This window comes from Petaurus breviceps, unplaced genomic scaffold, assembly GCF_028583685.1.
Source record: "Petaurus breviceps papuanus isolate PSGF00001 unplaced genomic scaffold, PetGlider_PUasm1.0 38, whole genome shotgun sequence".
NCBI classification, from domain to species: Eukaryota; Metazoa; Chordata; class Mammalia; order Diprotodontia; family Petauridae; genus Petaurus; species Petaurus breviceps.
The window spans coordinates 88824518-88846413 of NW_027186304.1; the positions used below are offsets into that span (position 1 = coordinate 88824518).

A 21896-nucleotide genomic window follows, 5' to 3' on the forward strand; every position below is an offset into this window, starting at 1 on the left:
ATAGATAGATAGATAGATAGATAGATAGATAGATAGATAGATAGATAGATAGATAGGTAGGTAGGTAGGTAGGTAGGTAGGTAGATATCTGGCTTCAGATTCTTAATAGCAAGTCACTGTATACCTCAGTTCCTCCCCTGTAAAATGAGCTGGAGAAGGAAATGGCAAATCATTGCAATGTCTTTGCCAAGAAAACCCCAAATGGGGTCAAAAAGAGTCAGACACAACTTAAATGACTGAACATCAACAAATATATATATGCTCACAATGCTAATTTTATGTGTCTATATGCATATATGTATGTATATACACACAACTATACATATACACATGTGTGTAAATGCATATATGGTTGGTTGTTGTCCTTTGCTCTCGAAGAGTACCAAACATCACTATGCTAGGGTCAAGTTTCAGTGTGTCTCACTGACTGATCAGACCAATATGAGCTCAGAATGCTCTAGCACAGGTTGGGACAAATCATTAGGGGTTAATTCTCTAAATGTGCACATCCTCCATCTCTTTTGGGCTGTTTCACAGAGCACCACACCTTCTCTGATATGGGCATACCATGCTGAGTGGTTCTGTACCAGTGTCTCAAGTACTTAAGAGAGACCTTGAGAGTATCCTTGTATCACTTCTTCTGACTACCATGTGAATACTTTCCCTGTGTGAATTCTCCATGAAATAGTCTTTTTGACAAGCATACATTTTACATTCAAACAACATGGCCAACCTATTGGAGTTGCGCTCTCTGAAGCAGAGTTTGAATGCTTAGCAGTTTAGTTAGAGAAAGGACCTCATTGTCTGGTATCTTATCCTGGCAGGCGATCTTCAGAATCTTCCTAAGACAATTAAAATGGAAGTGATTCAGTTTCCTGGCATAGAGCTGGCATGCTATACAGGTTTTATAGGCAAACAACTAGGTCAGCACAATGGCTCTGTAAACTTTCAGTTTGGTAGTCAGTCTAATACCTCTTCTCTCCCATACTTTCCTTTGGAACCTTCCAAACACTGAGCTAGCTGTGGCAATGTGTGCATCAACCTCATTATGTATACATCCCTGGACAGTACACTACCAAGGTAAGTGAACTTAACCACAGCATTCAAAACTTCTCCATTTACTGTAATTGATGGTTCAACACATGAATGGTGTGGTGCTGACTGATAGAGCACCTGTTTCCTTGATGTTAATTGTTTGGCCAAAATTAGCATAAGCAGCAGAGAATTGAACCATACTTTGTTGCATCTCAACTTTAGAGGCTGCATTGAGTGCACAATCATACGCACACACAAGTGCATATATATATATATATATATACATACACACATACATACACACCTACACACAAATACATATATGTAAAAGAATTAACACCACAACTATTGTACAAAGAGTTTTTGTTCAGAGGAGGATTGCGATCATGAACATTTCTATAGGTATTATTGGGTTTATAGATTTATAGAAATATAGATTTAGAGCTGTGTTAAGGTGGGGGATCTGCCCACCAAAAAACTGTTGGGGTTTCATGATGTGTTGTGGTGGAATTCAGAGTCAGACCACCTCTAATCCAAGTATAGGCATTTATTGATATTGAAGCCTCTCATGAAGGGGCTAAGTTCCAAGAGGAACCAGCAACTTTAGAGAAAGCAAGATGGATTTTATAGGGTAAAGATGCAATTACATAATCAAAATTTACAGTGGATAGGGGAATATGATTAAAATTTAAAAGGCAGGAGGAGTTTGTTAAGGGATTAGGTAATGGAGGAGGGGTCCCATCTATGGTTAGGTGGTTAAACATTCTAGTCATGCTGCCCTCCAGTTGTCTAGCTATGGTTGTGCTGTCTGGTCAAGATAGATAGTTAGGTATGGTGGTCCTGTCTTGGGTTAGATGGATGATGTCATTGTGATTGAATACAAGAACACAGCTGTTTCTGTGGGAATAGGTCTGGAGGCAGTGACTAGGTAGAAGCAGTCCCATCATATGGACACACCTGCTGTTTCTGTGGTAACTAAGAGTTCAGGGACAGATCTGTTGTTCCAGTGAGCAGTGAGGCATATATGAAGAAGTTAGGACGGGGGGGGGGGGGAGGAGAGAGGTAGGTACAGTGGGCTTAATGTTCAGTGGGGCTGGGTCCATAATTAAGTTAGAATAATGGGGCTGGGGGTAGCTTTATTAGAATTCCATCAGCTGGAAGTGACTGAAGAGGTAACAGATTCTAGCTCCATCATTTTATAAGACCCAGAAAATTTAAGTGCCTTGCTCATTGTCACACAGCTAGTAAATGTCTGGAGTATGATTTGAACTCAGATCTCCCTGACTTCAAGCCCAGTATTCTATACAGTGGATCACCTAGCTGACTTCATTGTTTTAGCCTCTTGCTGTTGCCTAACCTGTAACTCTCAACTTTCCTTGAAGTTCTTTTTTTTTTTCTTTGCCTTTTGGAAGGCAATTGGGGTTAAGTAATTTGCCCAAGGTTACATGGCTAGTTTTTTTTGTGTGTGGGTATTAAGTGTCTGAGGCTGGACAGAACTCAGGTCCTCCTGACTCTGGGGCCGGGGCTTTAATCACTGTGCCACCTCCCAGCTGCTCCTTGAAGTTCTTTATGCTCCAGCCAAACTGGATCTTCTCCAAAGACATTGTGTGCTTCACTACTTAATTCTTCTTTCCTGATAACATTCTACAAACCTGAAATGCTCTTACTTTATCTCTGCCTATCAAATTTATCATTCAGGATCCAGCTAAGTGCTAACTCCTGAGAGATCTTGGTTTCATCCTTTTTAAAATAAGTGGGTCAGACTTGATAACTTGTAACTTCTAGATGCTATAAGATGGGTGGTAGATTTTGAATGACACAATACAGAGTTCTGATTTTATTCTTTAAGCAATGAAGAGCTTTTAAAGGTTTTTGAGCAGAGCCAAAGCAGTAGTTTAGAAAGATCAGCTAAGCATAGTAGACAGATTAGGTTGGAGGGAAATAAGACAATGCCCAAGGTTACTCCACAAAAGAACATTGCAATAGGACCAATGTGAGATTTTTTAAAAAATAAAACCTGAAATGGAGTAATAGTATAGCAGAAATGGAAAGAAGAGAAACATTGTGAAGATATAGAAGGAATAGGACTTGGTAAGTAATTGGCTTATACGTTTCAGGTCATAGTATTGGATAAGTAGGGTTCAGATCATGGCATAAGAGGATTGAATTCTAGGATTTAGGGCTAGAAGGAGAATTCTAGTGCAACTCCCTCATTTTATAGATGATGAAACAAATTCTCAGGGAAGCTGATGGCCACACAGGTAGTTAGCATCCGTGGTAGGATTCAAACATGGTCTTTTATTCTAAATAAAATTTTCCCCCCACTCGACTATATTGCCTCATAGCATTGTACATGAGAGAGGAAGGAGCCAAATAACTTGCGTCTTGATTTTGTGCAGTTAGAAGGATGATAATACCATTACACAAAATATAAAAAAAAAGAGAAGTCAAGCAGATTTTAGTTTGGGGATACAGAATATGTGACTGATTTTGACTTGTTTAATTAGTCAATCAATAAGTACTAAACACCTACAGTAGTAGTGCCAGGCATTGCACTAAGTGCTGGGAAAACAAAAGTATGAAACAATACCTGCCCTCAAAAAGCTTACATTTTGATGGGAAAGACATTGTGTATGTGGAATAGATGCAGGATTTCTAAAAAAGAATTTTAGATTTTTTTTTTTTTTACTAAAATAGCTTTTAGAGGGTAGAAATAGCTTAATGTAAAAGGTAGAACTTTAAGTTTTTTAAGGAAATTAGGAATTGTTGAGTTAAAGTGCTATTGAAAAGTCAAAATAGAGTATCTAGCAAGCATGCAAGCAATTAGAAACAAAGCATTGGAATTATCTGGAATCAGGTCTTCCTGATTCTATTCATTGGGCCACCTACTTGCTTCCTATTCCAAACACATTTGGGAGCTAGTGCTTCCAGGTGCTATTCATCTTCCATATTTTCTATGTAAGGCTCCATTCAGAATGATATATTGACTTACTTTCCCCAGTAAGCAAGTTTTTATTTTAAATGTTTTATATTACAGACATATCCATATACAATTCAACCCATATACTATTCCCATCATAAAAAAGAAAAGCAAAGCCATCACTTCATAGTATTTCCCACCTCACCCCGACCCATACAGGCTTCATAATAAAATCTTTTATTCTATGTCTGATTATATCCTACCATGCAATCTTATGCCCTCTAGTCTTATTCCTTTAAGAGTAGCTCTTCAACTTCTAAATGCTGCTATCAAAATCATCTTCTTGGTCTGCTACCTTAATCACATTATCTCTGCCTCACTTTCATCTAGAACTGACTGTGCAGTGGTTTGTTCCCCCTCACTCCCCAGATCAGGGCCAACATTTTAAATTTTTTCTTCAGAGCTCTTTGCCAGGACATACTGGATTCATACTATCATTTGCCTGCCCACTCAAGTCCACTCCAGATCCTAACTCCCAGCTGTACAGTATGAAATTGGAGTGGGCGAGGTGGAGTCAATACACTCTCTATATACAGTGCCACCATGGCAAGAGATCTCTGATTCTTGAACAGGTTTTGTTTCAATCATCCCTGCCCCAGACCCCTCTAATTTTCATTTTTTTTACCCCTGACGTAAGCACTACTTTGGGTTCTTCTTGTGCCTTTACTGTAGCCTATCACATTAAAAGCCAAACACTGCCTGCCAATAACTGTCTCTGGATTCTTAGGATTATTGGGGCATAGATTTAAAGCTAGAAGGGCTCTTAAAGTTCATCAAGCCCAGGCCTCTTATTTTAGAGATGAAGACACAGAAGAGATTGAGTGGTTTGCCCAGGGTCACACAACTAATAGGTGTTGTGGGTTTTGAATGCCCTGTCCCACAAATACAGTCAGTCAATAAACATTTATTAAGTGCTTACTATGCTAGACTCTGTGCTACAAGATACAAGGCTACAAGAAAAGTCAAAAGACTGGCACTGTCCTTAAGCAGCTCACATTCTAATCGGAGAGACAACCAAGAAAGAACTTATGCACACACAAGACATATACATATATAGGTGTAAGGTCATCTCTGAGGGAAGAAGAAAAGGGAGAGGCCAGGATTCTTCTTCCTGCTCATCTTCCTGCAGATGATGAGATTTGAGCTGATTCCTGAAGTAAGACAGATGCTGAGAGGCCAAGGTGAGGAAGGAAAGCATTCCAGGAATGGGGGACAGCTCAGGCAAAGGCATGACATGGGGAAGAGAGTGTCATGTGCAAAGATCAATAAGGAGGCCAAGGTAGCTGGATCCTAGTATATGCTGAGGGGACTAAAATGTCCAAAAAAAATGGAAATGTACCAAGTAGTTGGTTATATGATCCTAAGAGAGAAACAAATGATTCTGTATGATCATGTGCCATACTTTGTTCTCTAGAGCCCCTTTTTTGTTCATAAAGGGAATGATAATTATTATAAAAGGAGTGATCATTATTACCTGATTATTTGGGGAGTGGCACTCTGATCTTCCCATCCCCAGTGTTCACTGGGGAAATACAGTAAGATGATCTTCCATGGCCTTTCATCTCTTTGCTTCAATTCTTCAGAATTTGTGTCTTGAAAAGGCTTCTTATTGTCTATGATAACTAGCCATATGAGGATGCTACACAAATCTGCAAACATAGACATATACCAATCTTATTACTGACAGTAATTGAATAAGATGTAGAGATTATATTATCAACTTATCAAGTTCCAAAGTTACTCTCTACTCTTCCCAAATGATTCATTGCTCTTGGCATTCTTTTTCATTCTTTTTCTTGTTCTCTCAAAACATTTTCCTTTCATATTCAGAGACCTCTTACACAGTATGATACCATTTGGAGCTAGAAGACTTGCTTTCAAATCCTTTCCCTTATAACCTATGTGATTCTTGGCAAGAGATCTAGCCTTTCTGGACCTTACTTTCCTCACCTGTAAAACTTTGTTCTTCCTGATTCCAGGTCCAGCAGTTCATCCATTTTGCCTCCTATCTGTATGGGGACAGATTATAAAGGGCTTTAAATGCCAAACAGAGATTTTTGTATGACTCTGGAGGTGATAAGGAGCCACTGGATTTTACTGAGTTGAAGCATAAATGGTATAATTACACTTGTACATTAGGAAGATTAACATGGAGTAGAGGATGTATAGGAGTAAGGAGAGATTTGAGAAAGACCAGAAGACTACTAAAATAGGGTGAAGGTGAGATTAACGGGGACTAAATCAGGATGGTGGAAGTATCAGAGGAGAGAAGAGTTATTCTATGACAGCAGGTGCAAAGATAGAATCAACTAGATTTGGCAACAGACTAGATATGGGAGGGGAGATATGAGAGAGAGTGATGATTGAGTATGATACCTAGGTTAAGAAGCCTGGGTGACTGGAATAATGGTGGTACCCTCAACAGTAATAGAAATATTGGGAAGAAGGAAAGGCTTGGAAGGCAATATAAGGAGTTCAGTTTTTTGACATTTTAAGTTGGTCTACTATTTTAGTATAGTTCAAGATGCCCAATAGGCACTCAGAGATGTGAGATTGGAATTTGGAAGAGCAATTAGAGCTAGACATAAAGATTAGAGAATCATCTGCCTAGTGATAATAATTGAATCCACGGGAGGTGATGAGACCAGTAAGTGAAACTGTATATAGAGAGAAGAGAAGTCACAAGACATTTGGAGAATACTTGACAGTTAGGGGGCATGATGATGGATGAAGATCCATCAAAGAAGACTCAGAAGGAAAAGTCAGAGAGGTGGAAGGAGAAAGAAAACAGAGTGGCACTATAAAATCATGGAGAGAAAAGAGTAAAAGGGAGAAGAGGGTGATTGACAGTGTCTGTTGCTACAGAGTAGTCAAGAAGGGTGAGGACTGAAAAAAGATTATTAGATTTGTCAAATAAGAGAACATTGGTAACTTTGGAAAAAATTGTTTGAGATGAATGATACTGTAGAAGCCAGACTACAGGGCATTAAAAGAGTAAAAGGAAAGGAGGTGAAGGTACTGATAGCAGATCATTTCAAGAAGTTTAGTCACAAAAGAGAGGACAGCTATGGAATGGTAATAGAATGAACAGATCAATTAAAGGTTTATGGAGAATGAGAAAGATATTTGTAAGCAGTAGGGAAGCAACTAGTAGACAAGTAGAGATTGGAGATTAGTGAGAGAGCAGACATAATAAAAGGGTCAGTCTGTTAGAGAAGATAGAGTAGAATAGGATCACTTGTGCATGTAAAGGGCTCTGCTTTGGCAATGAAAAGGGCCACATCTTCATTTTAGACAGAAGTAAAGGAGGAAATAGTGGCATAATGTGTATCTGAGTGGTGTAAAATAAGGAAGAGAAAAAGGGGAAGTCTCATAAATGGTCTCATTTTTTTTCAGCAATATGCTGCAAGGTTCTCAGATTAAAAAAATGGTATGGGAAAGGCAAGGGAACTTTGAGGAAAGATGGAATACTTTGTCACAGATACTATGTCAAGTGGGATAGCAAATAGAATAGAGATGTATGAAAATTTGCCTTACGTCAGTGAGAGTCCTGCTGAGATTACATAACATAAGTTTGTTCTGGACAAAACAGTGTAGTTTTATGATTTTCTCCAGCTTCATTCATTAGGACATAAGTAGTAGCAGAGACAGAATGGTGAAAGTAACCAAATGCTTAGTCTTGGGAGTACAAGATTTGAGGTCACATTGAGGACGAAGAACAGGTGTTGGTGTTACAAGGAAGAGAGAAGAGTGAAATCACATTGTGATCAGATAAGGAAATTTAATGGTTTAAGAATATGGAAATGGAATACTTGGTTATGGCAAGATCAAGGGTGTGACCATAAAGCTGTAGGAGGTTGGAGGAGGAGTCTATGGGAAATAAGTAAGTTGAGAAACTGGCAGGTTAGGGTATTTGAGGGCATGAATTCTCCTCATATGAGGGCAGTAGACTGAGGAAGGCACTAAATTCATTGAGGAAAAGTGGAGAATGTCCTAACAGCTACCAGATTCTTGAATGGGTGGTAAATATGGACTGATAATGAATAAATTGGGATTTGTGATGAGTAGCAACTCATGCATATGGATTCAGGGGTATAGAAGATATGAGGTATGTGGCTCCAAAAGTGTTATCAGAAACCAATTTTCATTTACCCAAAGCCTTCCACTTTATAAACATTACATTTGCCTTTAACTGTTGTGTGTGTGTGCGTGTAATTTGTTCCATTGTATCTGATCTTTTTTTTTTTTTTCTGGAAGGAAGAGAAAGAGAGAAAATGATGCACTGAGATGAAAGTTCCTAGATGGGCATTTGCAGAGGTACTATTAGTAAAGTTTCTTAAAATAGTGGAGGAGGGACACAACTGCCTTCTCCCTACCCAGAAATTCAACAAGCCATAGAAAAAGGTTGAGGTAGAGGGCAGTGTATTGTGACAGCAACAGACTTCAAAATTTTCCAAGTGATGCTTCAATATTTACCAGTAAATCCCCACCCACTAACTGGGGACCCCAAACCCAAGAGTATGAGCATGAGTCCATTTCTTACAAGAACCTAAAAGAAATAAAAGTAAATATAATAAAATCATCCAGCTGCCCTAAATGAACTCTAACAAGAAGTCAGAAAATTTTAGTATTCACTAGCTCACCTTTTAGGTTCCTCTTGGCTGCTTTTCATGTGCATTTGAATGTAAGGGAGAAAGCTCAACATTCCCTCATAGTAAATGCTTAGTTTTTCTTAGCATAAGAATATGAGGGAATGGTAGAAAGAAGTGGAGAGGGCTGCAGAGAGTGTGATTGGGCAGAATTGCATACATACTTATGGGTGAACTAATGCAAATTTTCTGAATGGAATGGAATTTTTATGACCTTAAATGCTTTGTTTCATTTAAAAAGATATGTCTTCTCCTAAAGCATACATGCATTTTAAATTCAAATTATTTTTTGTGGTAAAATGAAATTTAATCTAAGCCCAACAACATACCATTAAGTTTTGTAATACTTGTAACCCAAGACTAAGCAGAATGCAGAAGGTGCTTGAAAGCAACAGTGTTTACAAGTCTCACTCAGAGGTCTATACTTTGAATTCCGGATGGAAGAAGAAATGGCTGAGGGCAGGGTGGCTTGGCCTATGAATATTAAAATGTATGTAAATGGAGAGGAAAAATGAAGAGTCTTGCTTAATGTTATAGTTTGGCTTTCAAATTCTAGGACTATTATTGCAAAAACACATATTATAATTCCATTATGAGAGAAAAAAATAATATTGCATAAAGTATACTAAATAGAAGTTGATTAAGAATTTAATATCACCACAACTATGTCAAAGTTCTTTTGAGTTCTTATGCCTATATTCTTTTTTCAGTGAAATTTTTATTTCCATCCTATTCAAAGTACCTAAAAGGAAATGTTATTGGAGATTTCTGCAGGAAGATTATATCCTGGGAAAGTATGGATTCTCAAAAGGTATATATAGTTCTTTTCAATATTCAAGGAGAGATAGTTGATAACATTTTCTTCACTCTTCTACTTAAAAACCTCCAGTGGCTGCTTGTTACTTCTAAAATTAAATAGAACTCTTCTGTTTGACATTTAAAATCCTTCACAACATAGATTCAACCTTCCTTCCCAACCTCTGTAGTTCTGTCAGATTAGCCTTCTTGCTGTTCTTCATGTGCCACATTTCATCTCCCATCTCTTTGACTTCCATAATCAATTAATAAACATTTATTATGTTCATACTATGATCAGGCACTGTGCTAATCACTGGGTATACAAAAAGAAGCAAAAAAAAAGAAAATCCCTGCCTTCAAGGAGTTTGCAATCCATTACAATCTAATGGAGGAGATGAAGCAAACCAATATGCACAAACCAATTATATATACAGGATAAAATGGGAAGTAATTGAAAGAAAAGCTGCTAGAATTAAAAGGGGTTGGGAAAGGCTGTTCATCATGCTTAGAATGCCTTCCCTTCTCATTTTGTTTCTTAGAATTCCTACTTTCCTTACACTTAGCCCCAGTACCACCTGTTATAGAAAGTCTTTCCTGATTTCCCCAGTGTTTACATACTTTTATGTATGAGTGTTGCTCACCCCCTTCCCATAGAATATAAACTACATGAGAGTAGGGTCTATTTCTTTTTTGCCTCTATAATCTAAGCACTTATAAATAGCCGTTGGTTGATTGACTGAATATGATGTTCTTGCACAATATGTGATATGGGGCCTCTGGATAGCAGATATGAAAATGCTTTGCAAACTGAAAAACACTTCACCCAAAAAAGATATCATCATGAAAGCCATGGTTTGTATGGACAATAGACTTCATTTATGTTGGCAATATTACATTCTTAATTTTAGAACAATTAGAACTAGACACAAGAGGCTTGAATTCTAGGGTTATCTTTACTTGCAGCATATCATATAAACCTGGCACATAGCTTAGACCCAATTTTGTCGTCCATAGAAAAAGAAAACGAGTTAACAAGAGCTTGCTTGCCTTAGCAAGACCAATACTTAATCTGGCACATAGTAGGTACTTAATAAGTGTTTATTGATTGATTGCCTGCCTACCTCACAGATTTACTGTAAGTATAAAGTAAGATCTTCATTTGTAAAAATATTTAGATGATTTTAAAGCTTTAATGTCAGGTTTTTTACTAAAAAAATGTTTTTTCTATATACATAAATAGAAAGAATCACAGTGTAGATAGATTTAATAAAAAGAAAAACCTACACTAAAGATGCTAAAGCTAGGTTATGTGGATGGGTGGTTGATGGCTATTTTATAAAACATTACGTTCAATATTGTCAAATATGGCACTAAAATTTAAAATAATGAAGAATATAAAGGAGCTCTGATCATTAACTAATAAGGCTCAAGAGATCTTCACCTAAGTGGAAGAGAGCATATCTTAGCTGTGCCTGAGATGGAAATTAGGTTGGAAACAATCAGAGAGATTATTATTAGCAAGGTGATTGGAAAGTTGAGAACAGAATATCTTTCCAAGAACATTACTCAAAAATTGGATTTACAGAGAACAGTTAGCCATGGAATGTAAGCTGAACAGAGGGTTGATGAGATAACAGAACAGTCTAAACTTGAAAAATTGGGGGAACTGTACGAGTCATAAAGAGGTCATTAATGGCTACTTTGTGAAAAGAGAAGTTTAATAAAAATTCATGTTTTTATAAGGGAGATTGTTACTCATTAAAAGAGAGGGGAAAGTATACTTATGCTTTTAAAATTATAACTCTCTCCCCCACCTACATAGCATACCTAAAAAAGGCCAACAAGCAACAATTGTTGTTGGAGCAAGACACATCTTTATAATATGTTTTACTCTTATCCTTCTTTGTCCCCTTGCTTCTGCCTAACTGGTCATCTCTATACATCCAGCCAGGAGCTTTCTGACTAGTCAGAGGGCAGGTTTACCAAGAACCTTTTGACATTTGCTTAGATTAGATTCTTATGCCATGATATTATTTTGATGACTTGGCCCAGGAACTAAATAAAATAGAATAGTAATACAGGATCATTTTTATGTGATAAATTGGCTTTTCTTTAAGAAATACAGCAGAATATGGACATCAGAAGCAATGATGTTGTCCAACAATCTCTTGTGATGTTTTCTTACTGTAGTGAAACAACCTACCATTGGTCAAATAGTTTTTTTGGAATTTCTCTTTGGAAAATCACTTTAAGGTCAATTTGTAAGCCACATACCTAAAAGTAAAAGTCATTCTTCACTTAAAAAATCATTTCAATCATGAAGGCTAGTATATAGATCATAGAGCTGAAAGGGTTTTAGAGGTAATCTAGATCAAATCTATATCTCTGTCTCTCTCTGTCTTTCTGTCTCTATCTATCTCTCTGTCTCTCTCTGTCTTCCTCTCTGTCTCTCTCATGTCTCTGTCTGCCTCTCTCTGTCTCTGTCTCTATCTCCTTGACTCTGTCTCTCTCTGTTTCTCTCTGTGTATGTCTCTCTCTGTTTCTCTCTGTCTCTCTCTATGACTCTCTCTCTGTCTCTCTCTCCATATTGGAGAACCTGAAAGTCAGAGTCCTATACACAAAAAGTTATATCCTAAAGCTTTTCCCTAGGCCATCCTCTTGTTTTTCTTTATACTTATTTTCTTGGTGCCATAATTTTCACTACCAGCTTTAAATACAAGTAACTTCTATTTCTATATCTATTGTAATATATATAGGTACTATCTACATATACTTCTCTCTCTGTATAAATACACACACACATATATATACTTCCACATATATGGAACCAACCTTTCCTGAACTACAATCCCCAATAAATAAATTCTTCAAATGGATATCCTATAGGCAACTCAAATTCAACATATTCATTATCTTTCTTCAAGTAAATATGTCCATCATCCAAACTTCCCCATTTCTGGCAAGAAAGAAAGGAAGCAATGATTTATTCATCACCTACTGTGTGTTAGGAACTATACTTAGCATTTTACAAATATTATCTTATTGTACCATTTCCCTTCCAGTCACTCAGGTTTACAATTTCATTCATATGGGCTTGTTCCCTTTTCCTAATGAGCAATGTCCAGTCAGTTGACAAGTCCTGTCAGTTCTACCTCAGTGACATTTCTCTAGTCTTTCTCCTTTTGTGTACTCACATAGTCTCCAACCTACTTCAGACACCTCTCTCCTGGACTACTGCAATAACGTTCAAATTGATCTCTGTCTCAAGTCTCTTCCTTCTCCCAGTTTCTATGCCTATCTTTACTTCACACAGATGCCAAATTGGTATTACTAAAGCAGGATTCCAACCATGTTACTCCTTAGACTTCAAATGTCCCTTAGTCCACGTGGAATAAAATAAATCTTCACAAATTGGTTCCTACCTTTGTTTTCAAAATGTTTTCACATTATTTGAATCATATCAACGCTATATTCAGTCAAAGAAGCCAATTTGCTGTTTTTCTTATTTTTTTATATGGACTCAGAAAATGGTAAATAGTCAAGTAACAGAGAATAAGTACAAGATAATCTATAAAAATATTATAAGCTAAAGTTCAGCATGAACTCTGACTGGTAACAAAAGTAAGAAGAACAACAACAGTAAAAACAACAATTTTTAAAGATAAATCACAAGAAAAAAGGGAGAACCAAAGAAAGGCTAGGACTATTCCTCTTTGTTTTGAGTGGATGGTACTAACCACAGAGAGAAAGTAGCTGCTCATTTATTTTTTTGTTTCTGTTTTCTTTGTGAGGGGAAAATACCTATGTATTAGAAATGATAAAACAAAAATGACTAATAGGACTCTAGTTTTCAAGTAAACAAAAATAATAGAGTATATAAATTGTAGAACAGTGAACTTGACTTTGGTTCCTGAGAAGTTCTAGAATGGATCATAAAAGAAATGGTTGGCAAATAGAAAAGGATATGGTGGTTACAACGAGCAGATACAACTTCATCAACATCAAAATCAACATTCAATCTAATAAACATTTATTAATTACCTACTATGTGTCAGGTATTGTGCTAAGCACTGGTAATACAATTAATAAAGAGGAAGTTCCTGCCTTCAAGGAGCTTACTATTTAATGGAGGGGATGACACACAAAAGAAGGCAGATATGGACCTTGGGTGGGGGGGGGGAAAGAGTGGATTCCTAGGAAGTTCTAGTAGTGGGGGGCACCTAGGTCTGTAGAGATTGAAAAACAAGTCAGGGCAGCCGATGCAGAGTAGAATGAGCCCAAAAGTTCAGTTTCTGCCATCTATAAAGAAAAGCATTGAGAGGTGTTTGGTACTCCACCCTCCAGCCCTTCAGTAAAAAGGTAGAGGAGGTTAAGGAAGGTGACATCAGTCAAGGCTTTAGTTAAAAACATGGTGATGAGATTAGAGGTAATGATCTTTGCCAGGAAGGTCATCTTCTGTGGAGTTGAAAAAATATGGCCAGACCTTAAGATAGCAGACTCAGAGTGGAATGAGCTGGTCATTTCAGACAAATCTCATTTCCTTTTGCAGGGGATTTCCACCCCACCCCCATCTTCAAGTGGTAGAATATCATAAATAGGGGCTGGAGTCATTGGCAGAGAACCCCTTTAGGGTAGCAGGCCCCAAGCCCCTAAAGAGACCCCTGGGAGAGGGGTGAAATGCAATCTATTTGGCCAGGGTAGTCAGTGTTACACTTTCTTGACAGGAGTATTATTAATCCAATAAATGAAGAAAATTCTGTGGATAAAATTTTGCTAAATTTTAGTAAAATATTTTATAAAAAATCTCATATTCGGGGCAGCTAGGTGACACAGTGAATAGAGTATAGGCCCTGGAGTCAGGAGGACCTGAGTTCAAATGCGGCGTCAGACACTTGACACACTTACTAGCTGTGTGACCTTGGGCAAGTCACTTAACCCCAATTGCCCTGCCCTCCTCCCTTGAAAAAATAAAAAATAAAAATAAAAAATCTCATATTCTAGTGGAGGATATATATATATGATTAGATGGAAATGCAGATAGACTCAGAACTGTTTGTATGTCCAGATTCAAAGGATAATTGTTAATGGTTCAATTTCAAAATGACAGGAAGTCTCCAGAGGAACATGCCAGGGATCTTTGCTTAGTCCTATGTTACATAATATGCTGATCAATGACTAGGATAAAGAAAGGCTTGAATGGTAGACTCCTTGAATTTTCAAAAGAAACAAAATTTAGAAGGATAGCTAACACAGTAGATGACAAAATCAATATACAAAAGATTCAACAGGCTAGAGCATTTGGTTAAATGTAATAAGATGAAATTCAGTATGGTTAAATATAAAGTCTTGCACTTGGATACAAAAATATTATCAAGTTGGGGAAGGAAGAGTAGAGAGCAATAGTCCTGAAAAAAGATCTTGGGAAAGCTTTGAAAACAAAGCTGATAGAAGATAGGTGTTTTATGCAAGATTACACAGGTAAGTGTAAAGATTTTAACCTCAGTTCTCTTTCCCATGGTGAGAGAGACTGCCTCTCATGTATCTTTCCTTCCAGGGCATAGAGTAACAATGAACTTGGATAGTTTATAAATATTTGGTAAATGAATAGATTAGTATCAAAGGACAGCCTGGTTTGGTTAGTGACAAAAATTGGTTCTCAGGTGAATAGGGATACTGACACAATTAATTGTTAATAGAGCAGAATTAGAGGTAAAAGAGTATTATGATGTATAGGGTATTGGAGGAAGTGAGGAGATGCTTCCACCGTCTCAAGTCTTTCACTTCTTCCTTCCTCCTAGACCTTGATTTACTCATTATCCACTCTATTTCTGGCCACTTCAAAAGTGCTTTTCTCTGACTCCTTCTTTGTGCCTATAAATAATCTGTCCATCTTTTTCCTATCCTAACACTCAATCAATTATTCAACCAACTGATCAATCAATAAGCATTTATTTAGCACATGCTCTGTGCCTTCCCCTCCCCCACCACACAGACAGACAAAATACAGTGCCTGGAACATATTAGGTGCTTAATAAAGTTTATTAACTGACTGGCTTCTATACCTACATTCCCTTAAGTAAATTAAAATTACTAAATGCACCAAAATTCCCTCAATTAAATCCTTGTTATCTGAATTTAATCCACACCATTCTATTGAAATTGCTCTCTTGAAAATGACCCAGTGATCTCTTGGTCACCAAACATAATGATCTTTTGTCAGGTTTCATCTTCCTTAAACTCTCTGCACCATTTGACACTGTGAACTGTCTTCCTCCCTCCCTGAGCTTCTCTGACACTGTACTATTTTGGTTCTATCTCTTTCAGTGGTAATGCTCTTCTTACAGTAAGTCAAGCTTGAAAACTTGGAGTCAGCTTTTATTCCTCCCTCAACCCACTACATCCAATCAGCTGCCATGCCCTGTTGATTTTCCTTCCATAAGTGTTCATATTTATCCCCTTTGTCCTGTTCCCCTGCCATCACCCTAGTTCACACATTTATTATTGCTTTCCTAGACTATTGAAAGAACTGCCTGCCTGGTCTCTCTGCCTGCAATCTCTCCCTGACACATTCTATTATATAGAGAGCTGCCAGGGCAATCTTCCTAAAATGTTGATTTGATTGGGTCACTCTCATGCTCAAAAACTTTCAATGATTCCCCATTTCCTATAGAATAATGATTCCTTATCTCCAATTCAAAATCCTTCACAATTTGGTCCAACTTACTTTTCCAGACATGTCTCCTACTAGACACCTACAGTCAAAAATATTGATTAATTAATCAATTAATTAATTAATTTCAAAAACAACCCCAAAACATGTATTTGTTTTCCCATAACTTTGTGCTATTTCCTCTGCCAGTAATATTCTCTACCATGTCTCTCTCATGTATCAAAATTCTACCAATTTTTCTACTTCTTGTTCAAGGGTTATCTCTTCTTTGAAGTGTTCCCTGACATACCCCATCCCCTTATATGGGAGTGATTCTTCTTTTGACATAACATAGCAATTTGTATATTTTACAAGACTGATTACAAACATCTTGGATTAAAATTAGCCTTGGGCATTTGATATCACTGTATATTGATTGTAAGTTCATATAAAATGTAATCTTATCTGTAAATTTTTCTCACAGAATTCTAGTGAGCCAAAGTCCTAATATATACCAAAGTATTTATAGGAACACTTTTTGTGATTGTAAAGAATTGGAAACAAAAATAGATGTCTATTAAATGGATAATGGTTAAACAAATTGTAGTTATGAAACTAATGAAGTATTACTTTGATGTAAGAAATGATAAATGTGATGAATAGAAACATAATTAAGAATTAAATTACAATTAAACACATCAATAAAATGTAGCTAATAATAATTTCTAGCATTTACTTAGTGCTTCTAGGTTTGCCAAGAACTTTATGTAGGTTATCTCATTTGATTCTCATGACAACCCCATGATGTTATTATCCACTTTTTACAGATGAAGAAACCAAGGGAGATAAGAGTTAAAGTGACTTGCCCAGGGTCACACAGCTTGCAAATGTCTGAGGCTGGATTTGATATCAGTTCTTCCTGACTCCAGATCTAACTCTCTAACGACTGCAAATCTTAGCTTCTCTGTCAGTATTATCTAAAGACTGAATAAGTGAAAAAGAAACACTGAAGGTCATAAGCAAAAACAAGAGAGAATAATGCAAATTTTAACCTGATGAATGATGATAGTATCAAGGACAAAAATTGGTCAGCTATGAGAAGAAGAATTGCTTCTTAAGAAGAAGAGAATGTAAACATACTTCAAACGAAGAGAATGTGAGCATACTTCAAATAAAAAGAAAACATCAATTAAAAAAATGGACACAAAAATGATTATAATATGAATTATGGCATATTACTAGATCTGTGATTCAAAGTAGAAAAGAGGAGAATCAAAAAAAGAGGAATAATTAAGAAGATTAAGCAAAAAGAAATGGAGAAAAAATTAGAAATCACAAGAAGAAACAATCTAAGTGGATTTACTATACCTAGGTTAGATTAGGTTGATTAAGATGAAAAACTAAAGGAATGATTTAAAAACAAAGATTCCATTTTCACCTAGAAAATTGAGCTGTATGAGCCCCAAAATTTCTACATTAAAGTTTAAATATAGCATTAAATCATTTGAATGAATTGCAACATGTATTGGACCAAAAAGATTTTAAAAAATATCTATGATGGTTCCTGTCTTAAAAAATAACTTGGTGTTATTATTATTATTATTATTTTGACTTTTGGAGGGCATTTGGGGTAAAGTAACTTGTCCAAGGTTACATGGCTAGTTTTTTGTGTGGGTGTTAAGTGTCTGAGGCAGGAACCGAACTCTGGTCCTCCTGACTCTGTGGCCGGTGCTTTACTCACTTCGCCACCTAGCTGCCCCTTGGTGTTATTTTTTTGGTTGTTTTTCTTTGATAGTTCAAACCTCAAAGAGTTCCTTGGTAATTTGTCTTGTCAGATCGAGTTTTGTACTTTTCCTCTTTTCATATTAGCAGAGTATGATCCCCCCCATCTGACAGAATAATCTTTAAAAGTTTAGATAAAATTAAAGTGATTTTGAAATAGATCTTTGCTCTCTACTCAGAGCAAATTCTCAAACATACAAATAGACCATGGGTATTTTGATTTTTCAAATTAATCTGAAGTTCTTATGCTGGAAAAGAAGAATCCCATTCACAACATCTCTTTACCTATCAATTTTCATTCCAGATGGGATCTCCAAATCATATATGGAGGAAACTGAGTGTTATGCAAAATACTTTTGCTGTAAGTCAGTATAGATTCTTGGCATCACCTAGAAGCCACTCATGCTTTCTTGGGAGCATAGCCTATTAGGGTTGATTTGAAACTCTTGCTTCTTCATAAACATGCCCTACAAAAAGATTATTCTCCTACATTAGCAGAATAGGGGAAATAGAGAACTGGCTAGGTACATGTAGCTATAAGATATTTTCAACAGATGATCAATAGTCAGTATGGTTAGATATTATGATATAGTCTATGGGAAAAATCTGAAATTAATTATTATAATAAAGAAATTACAGGGGACAGCTAGGTGGTGCAGTGAGTAGAGTCCCGGCCCCAGAATCAGGAGGACCTGAGTTCAGATCCGGCCTCAGACACTTAACACACACACACACACACACACACACACACACACACACACACACACATACACACACACACATGCACTAACTAGCCATGTGACCTTGGGCAAGTTACTTAACCCCAATTGCTCTCCAAAAATGCAAAAAAAATTATAGTAAATTCCATTTATAAGATTATCCCATAGTTCTGTGAGGGGAAAGGTCATAAACCTGTATTTAAACAGGAAATAAAGGACTGCTTTTTGAAGGCAGATCTTTTAATTATATTGAGGAAATGTCTGAAATAAGAATTTACCACACATATATTTTTATAGCAAAACACTGGCAATTTTCCTTTCCTACAGTTTTCACAAGATCTATAGAATACATGCCCCATTTCTCTACTAATCCCTTCCTTTATCAGGTGTGTATGACTAAAAAGTAAGGACTTTCTGGCCTTGAAGGAACCACTCTAGCCCTGTAATCCAACCAGTACCTAACTAAGAATAATCTCCCAAACATGGAAAACTATAGTGGTAAGACTGAAGAAGGAGCTGGGGAACTTGTACAAGTCACTTCACACCTCTAGGCCTCTTTTTCTTTCATCTCCCAAATGAGGAAGTCAGACTAAATGGTCTTTAAAAATTACCTTTCAGCTCTATGATCCTGAGAAGTGACTATTTAGACTTTGTTTAAAGACCTCCAAACCACCTTCCAAGGTAGTCTATTCTACTTTTTCTTTCTATAATTTCATTCCACTGCTTTTCTTTTTGCCCTTGAGGACAAGCAGAAGAAAATCCTTTCCCCTTCTACAAGGCAGCTCTTCAAATACTTAGAGACAACTTTCATGGTTCCAATAAGTCTCATCTTTTCCAGGTTCTTTGAATCAATCCTCATATGACAGGGTCTTAATGCTGACCAAACTCCTCCTTTCTAAAATGTAGTGTCCAAGGGGTGGCTAAGTGGCACAGTGAATAGAGCACCAGCCCTGGAGTCAAGAGGACCTGAGTTCAAATCCTGCCTCAGACACTTGACACACTAGCCATGTGACTTTGGGCAAGTCACTTAACCCCAATTGACCTCCAAAAAGCAAAAAATAAATAAAAATAAAATGTAGTGTCCATAAATGTGGTCCCATACTAGGGACATTACATTTGTCAATACAGCCTAAGACTGTGTTATATTTTAGGCTCCCATTCCACACTATTGACTTATATTGAGTCTATAGTCCACTGAAGGCATAAGATCTTTTTTCACAGAAATAAATCAATTAGAGAATGAACTCCTTGAAAGAATAGAGATGTTGTTTTTACTTCTCTTGTCTTCTCAATATAGTACTGTATTCAATACAATAAAGTTCTTGTTTTAATGGGTTGAATTGTATTTTTTTAAATTTAGCAACATAACACATGAAGGAAAAAATCAAACATTTTTGTGTTGTCAATTTAATGAAGGGGTAATAATAGTTCAAGTGAACCCTAACAAATATTTTGTGACTTCAAAAATGTATAACAGCAAATATTCCATGATGGGACCCTTCTAAATAAAAGCATGAGAATATGAACATATATAAATTTTCTTTAAAATTCAACATTATGGACATTTTTAAAGATACTATAATATTCATTTAATTAAACTAAATTTGTTTATGTTTATCATGATCCTGAAGGTGCTATTATCAAAGACACCATAAAAAGAGAAGCCAGGTGGTACAGTGGATAGAGCATTGGGTCTAGAGTTCAAATTTGACCTCAGACATTTACTAGATGTGTGATCCTTGGCAGGTCACTTAATCTTGTTTGCCTCAGTTTCCTCATCTATAAAATGAACTGAGAAAGAAATGGCAAACCACTCCAATATCTTTGCCAAGAAAATCCCAAATGGGGACACAGAATCAGATATGACTGAATAATAACACATAAAAAAGAAACTTAAACAAGTATATTCCTTGCCTCTAATCATTTATAACCATAAGCAGTACAAAAGAGTAGAACTAAAGAAAGTGACCAAATAATTTAACCTCTTTGTCATTCAGTTTTCCCATTTTAAAAATAAGGATATGTGATGTTGTGTCTCTAAACTATTTAAGATTTTTATTTCTCTTTCAGTCCTCAGACATTTTATATTTCTCTCTTCAAAAGATAATCTTAGCAGTGGGTTGTTGCATGATCAACTTAATCTTCTAGGAACTGATAAAATTAGCAGTAGTCTACATACACATCCTCCTAGCTGACAACATTCATTTAAAAATATTGCAAAATGCTTTGTGCTTCTGCATCCAAGAAAGTTGATGTCAACAAAAAATTATGAAGTTTATTCTTTTTTTAAAGCCTTTTAAATAAAGATGTCCTTGTTAAGGGATTTACTTCAGTGTCTTTTAGAGGGGAATGTCCATCCCTATCCCCCCCCCAAAAAAGGTATGATATATTATCATAGCAAAATGACATGCACTGAAACACTAATTAAAATATCATGTTACTGACCATGGGGTTCGTGAACCAAAGTTAAATTCCTGGGTCAGACATTTATTTGCTGGTTCTTTGATCCTTGACTTGTACTTCAACTCCCCAAACCTCAGTTTCATCATGTATAAAATGAGAACAACAATAACAATAATTGACAGATTTCTCTTTAAGATTCACAAAACACTTTACATATATGATTGCATTTGAGCCTCACAAAAACCCTCCTGGGAGGCAAGTAGGTCACATATAATGATGCTTGCCTCATTTACTTCACACAGCTGTGAGGAAAACACTATAAATGCCAAATAAGTGATTTGCTATTATTTATAGACTTCAGAAAATATATTGATAAAAATCTGATGCTATTGTTTTATTTTGTGAAAATTTTAATCTAACAATAAATTTGAGATATTTAAGTCCTCTTCATCAGAGTTTAAATTAGAATCTAGAGATCTAGTTTTTTTTCTAGTAACATCTTTTGGTGGATGTAGGAAAAATGGAAGGAAAAGTGTGTCCCCCTTCTCAGGTAAGGTGAGGGGGGTTGGGGAGATTTCTATTGTAATTTTTCACCATCAAAGCCCTGCTGTTAGATGAATAGAGCCCACAAAACCCACCAGTAGTCAATTTGTTGATGGGGACAGTTTAAGGAGTGATTAGATGGGTTTTGACTTTTCCTTTTTAATTTTGGCTTCAGGCATTTTTTTCTTTAGTTTTATAGCTATTATCAACATCTTGGTCACAGGAGTAGGGAGAGCTAGGAAATGAAATTAGATTCTCATTATTACTCCATGGGAAGTCAATTTCCTACCTGCACCCCCAACCTCCCATGGTTGATCTTTTTCTCTGACAAAATAAAT

General features: G+C 36.5%; 1 pseudogene; it reads left to right on the plus strand.

The window, feature by feature from the left end:
• The window catches only part of LOC138170286 (E3 SUMO-protein ligase KIAA1586-like), a 70858-nt pseudogene that overhangs the window by 42129 nt on the left and 6833 nt on the right, over positions 1-21896 (plus strand).